This window comes from Chrysochloris asiatica, unplaced genomic scaffold (genome assembly GCF_000296735.1).
Source record: "Chrysochloris asiatica unplaced genomic scaffold, ChrAsi1.0 scaffold01811, whole genome shotgun sequence".
Classification (NCBI taxonomy): Eukaryota; Metazoa; Chordata; class Mammalia; order Afrosoricida; family Chrysochloridae; genus Chrysochloris; species Chrysochloris asiatica.
The window spans coordinates 4,516-9,756 of record NW_006410329.1 but is presented as its reverse complement, the minus strand read 5'-3'; the positions used below and the strand labels follow the sequence as shown (position 1 = coordinate 9,756).

General features: G+C 39.1%; 1 pseudogene; it reads right to left on the bottom strand.

Moving 5' to 3' along the window:
- Positions 1–837: 837 nt before the first annotated feature.
- On the bottom strand, positions 838–1,599 carry LOC102829963 (annotated as a pseudogene).
- Between the last annotated feature and the right edge of the window lie 3,642 nt (positions 1,600–5,241).

Here is a 5,241-nt window from a genome sequence, read left to right as displayed (position 1 = left end):
TCACTGGAATTGCTAATGCTGTTTAAAATGTTACACTTGCTTCCTTTGTTCTTTGGCTGCTTCTGGTCACATCATTGCCATACGGGAGCTGCGTCACTCTGACACAGTCTCCCTCTGAGGCCTGGCAATGCACCCTTACACCCTGCTTTCTAGGCCCTTCCTCTATCCCGTTTTAGGTAAGCTACTGACTCTTCCTGTTAGTTCTCAGGTTTTGACCTTTCCAGTTTCTCTTCCTTTAGGTGGATAATGGGAGTTCTGCTGTGGTGTTGTAGAATAAGCACTGGACTGCTAGCCACAGGGCAGTTCAAACCCACCAGTCACTCCTTGCCTGTATAAGGTTGCTATGAGTTGGGACTGACTTGACAGTACTTAACAGCAGGTGGTTGCTACAGCATGTCCCCTCAGTGGGAGTGCTCCAGTTAGGGCCCCAACCACACAGACTCATACTGCACCCCCTGGTGCCCAGTGAAGGCAAGAGGGGTTCAGAATCTCCCCATCTAGATTTCCCAGTGCTGGAATTCTGTCCTCTCTCCCCACTTACATCTGTGTGTGTGTGTGTGTGTGTGTGTGTGTGTAAGAGTATGACAGTATGTATGTTAGGAAGAGGGATACATTTTTGCTACATAAAGTTGCAAGTATATGTTTTAGAGTATTTATCCCAGAAAATCAACTGCTCAAACCTTTTTTATAAATTTCATTTTTACTTTATAAAATAGAATCAAATACAAAATGGTTCTTACTCCAAAATGTCATTAGTTCTGATTTATGAGTCTTTGTATAACAGGACAAAGGTCTCATATTTTAAAGTTACTTCAGTCTAATCTAGAAAATTTCAAACTAGTCCATATCTGAGATGTGTATTATTTCATCTTTCATATCTTTAATCTCAGCTTGGATCATTGTTAAATTAGATATTTTCTCGTTTAAGAATGCAATTTCTTTCTCTCTCAGTAATAAGTCAGTAACCAGGCTCCCAATGCGTAGTGTTAAATCATTTACCAATGATTGCAAACGGGAAAAGTCATTTTTCAGATTATATATTTTTGGCTTTAGATCATTTGCAAAAGTCACTGCTTTCAGAACTTTAGCTCTGTCACTTTCTAAGCTTAAAAATCTCTCTGTGTGCTTGCTGAAATCATTCTTTATCTCCGCCAGTGCCTTCTTAACAGAGTTAATTCTTTGTGAATTTTCAGACGCTGTCTTTCGAAGCACTGTTGTTCGGTCGATACTACTTGAAAGGAGATCACCTATGCTTTTTACTGTACTTTTTTCTACTTTTTCTATTTTATTTTCTAGTTCTTGCACAGACTCTGTCAATGATGCTACATCAGTTACTAAACCTGAAATACGTCGTATGTCTGTTTTGACAGTTGTAATCTTGACAGCAACACCTTTTGACATAGAAGTTGTACTTTGCTCTACTTTTGTAACTTCTTGAGAAAGACTTGTCAAATTGTTGTTCAATATACCCTGTTTTTCAGCTATCCTGTTGGACCAAGTTTTCACCTCGTACATTTCCTCCTGTAGACGCTTTAGATGAACAGTTATTTGAAAAGACTTCAATTGTTCCATGAGAGCTTCAAACTTCTGACACTGTAAGGAAATAGAATGTCACAATGATTCAATTAAAATTAAATGAAAAGATTACATAAAAATTTCAACTTAAATTTAATTATGTATTATTTTAACTGTAATTTAGTGGTTTTCTGGAAAAGCTGTCATAAAGAATAACTTCCACATGAGAGCCTTTAGAAAAATGTAAGTGTATTACAAATAAATATTAAGGAAATTTCATAAAATGTTCATGGAAATTACATTTTTTTTCAGTTATTTTTTCACCAGCAGTTGTTTGTACAGTGGCAAAATTAGCTCAATGTGAGTCACTGAGGTATTTTTATAGCTGCTGGGGAAGAGAGGAGGAAGTCTCCAGATGAGCTTTCATAGATTTGGGTGTGAAACAAGGCAACATAACTTCTGAAACACAAGCTTGTTTGTGGTTATAACAAATGCTACTACGAAGAGACCAATGTCTTGGAGTATCAGTGTATATGCCTTATTGTTTTACAACTTTTGTGAATTGTTTTCTTGGTTATCTAACATGAAACTTCAGATAATTTAATTCAACTAGTTCTAAGTTCCTAAAATATTGTTAGTTATGCCAATCATGAGGGACATAAAGATGAAATATGACTTGGGTTGTCCTCCTATTGCAGTTTTATAGAGAAGACAGACATGTTTGTTTGTTTGATTTTTAACTTTTTATTGTAAACTGAGTGAAGGTTTATAGACAAGATCATCAGTTTTACATTCAACAAACCCTACACTTCATCTCAATGATTTTACAATTCCAGTCATGCAACAACAATTATCCAGTTTCCTCCTGTGCTTCCTATTTACATTCCACCTACCTTCCTTCCTATACTGTCTCCAGTTTGTCCTTAGGGAAATGTTGCCCTTTTGATTTTGAATAACTAACAATTCCATGGTAAGCATACCTTACTAATGTTGTTGTCCCACCTATATACTTATCTATTGTTAGGTTGAAAACAGGGCCACAAGGGTGAGTTCCTTTCCAAACCTGAAGGGTGGTTGAGGGTCATAGTCTCAGGTTCCTCCAGTCTCTTTCTGACCAGTAAGCCTGTTTTTGTTTTTTTAATTATTTTGAGTTTTGCTTCATATTTTCTCCCATTCTTTCTGGGATCTTCTAATGCAATCCCTATCAGAGTGGTAACTGGGTACCATCTAGTTTTTCTGGTCTCAGAGTTTTGAAAACTGATGTTCACATGTCCCATTAGTCCATTGGACTAATTGATTGTAAACATCTTCAATTCTCATAACGCTTCTCTTTTCCACATGTGGAGAGAGCAATAGCACCTTATATGGCCACTCATAATCCTTTAAGATCCCAGATGCTACTCACCAAAGTAAGATGTAGAACACTGTCTGTGTGGATTATGTTATGCCAGTTGACCCATGGTGTCCACTTACACAATGGTCCTGAGCCCCTAGGTCCAGCAACTCATTGCCTTAGATGTTTGATAACATCTAAGAACTTTCCATTTTGCCCACAGTACGCTCCACCACATTCATAGTTGTGTTTACAGGAAAGGTAAATACCCATGTAAAAAAATCCTATTTCAAACTCTTATATTTTTGTGGGTATATTCCCACTTCCTCCCGTACCCATTTAGTCTGTGTCTCTGCATGGAGCATTATTGTTCCAAGGTTGTGTATATGCCACTTTTTACCTCTATTCCCTTTAGCCCTTGCATACCTTCCTGTGTCTCCAATCTCCCTCTTCTTGTATATTACCCTTCCCATCACTAGAGTTAACATGTGTCTACCCTCTACCCAGTGAATTACTATCCCTTCCCTCCTACCCTTTTTGTTGTTGTTGTTAAGTGCTATAGAGTTGGTTCTGACCCATAGTGACCCTGTATAGTGCCCTAGGAGCGACTGGTGAGCCTGAATTGCTGACCTTGCAGATCAAACCAACTTTACAGACCAACGCATTAACCCACAGTGCCACACCAGGACTAACCCTATCAAACTTCTGCAGTGGAGTTGACTCTGACCTGGTGTAGCACTGTAGGATAACTCACTGGACCGCAAGATCAGTTGTAACTTCAAGGTTGGTGACTCAAACTCATCAGCTCCTCCTTGGAAACCCCATTCATGGTCAGTATGAGTGGGAACCGATTCGATGGCCCTTGACAACACCACCATCAACATAGTGACTTTAAAGGATAATGTAGAAGTGTTCTATAGGGTAGGTTTCCAAGGCTGTAGATCTTTACTGAAGTGGATTGCTGCATTTTTTCCCCATGAAACAGCTGGGGAGGGTTTTAACTGCGGAACTCTGGGTTAGAGTGTCTGACTGCTGTGGCACCAGAGATTCTTCAATAAGATGGATTGGTTTTCTAAACTTAATACAAAGTGGGAAATTAGAACAAAAGTAGAAATGGTTAGTTGGACATTGGCTACCCAAAAAGGGGGGTGGAGGGCTACAAAGGCAAGAAGTGACCGGCTTACAAGCTTTCAAGAGGGAACCTAGAACCAGAGGGCCCAGAGAAAGGTAGAATCTCCAGTGAGTAGCTTTCAATCTGTCTAGGTGGCGCTGATGCAATGAAATCCAGATAGGTCTCTTGTGATACAATAATGAATAATTGTTATCAGGACTGACTGTGAGGGTTGGAAATGTAAAGGTAGACATTTTATAGCAAGGAGGGGAGTGATTAACTTTTCAGTCTAGGAGCGGAGGTCCCTGGGACCGTCAAGGGAGAGGAGCAGGGAGCAGGACCCTACCCAGAGAAGCAATGATGCCTGAAATGGAGCCAAAGATGATGATGTGGAGTGATGGAGCAGCTGGAGACTTTAGATCCAGAGAGGGCGAACAACTGTGTGCTGAAGACCTGAGGGGCACGGGGGAAGGATTGCATGGAGGGGATTGTAACCATGGCAATGAGACGATATACAATGGAATGAATTTAAAAGTAATATTCTCCCATGTAAACTATCAAATAATTCACAATAAATCATTAAAAAAAAAAAGTAGAAATGGTTAGGCAAGATTAATTCAAGCTTGTGGATTGTATGTTCAACTATGAAGAAAAACATATTAAAGAACACATGTGAAATACTAGAAATATGTTGTCAAAGACTGTACCCAAAGACAGATTATGGTTTGTGATTACTCTGGAAAAGAGAATCCCCTTTATAATGGGTAAGTCAATCATTTGACTATTATTGCACATTTAAAAGTTATTTTTTAATGCAAATATTATGTTTTAAAGTAGGAAATTGCCTATATAACAGCCAAAAAGTTTCATTCAACAGTATTTTACTGGACATCTATAGCTGCTCCTTGGAAACCCTATACAGGGTCACTATAGTCGGAACTGACTTGACAACAACAATTATGTGTTAGTAATCAAGAATAGTGTCTACCTTCAGGGAGTTTGAACTTTGGTTTGAGAAAAACAATGTCAACAAATGGAATATTTAAAACCCAGAAAAGAAAACAGGGAATAAAAAACATATAGACTGAGGAACAAACAAGATGGCGGATCGGGTGGATGTATAGCAGAGAGCTCCATCAACAACAACACAGAATAGCCCCAGGCAGGCTCAGGGGCTGGTCCCAGAACTCTGAACCACATATAAAGGAAAATTTAGAAGGTTGGAAGGCTCACAGCTGGGGGAATTTGTGGCAGAAGCAAGAAATCTATTGCTTTCTAGTCC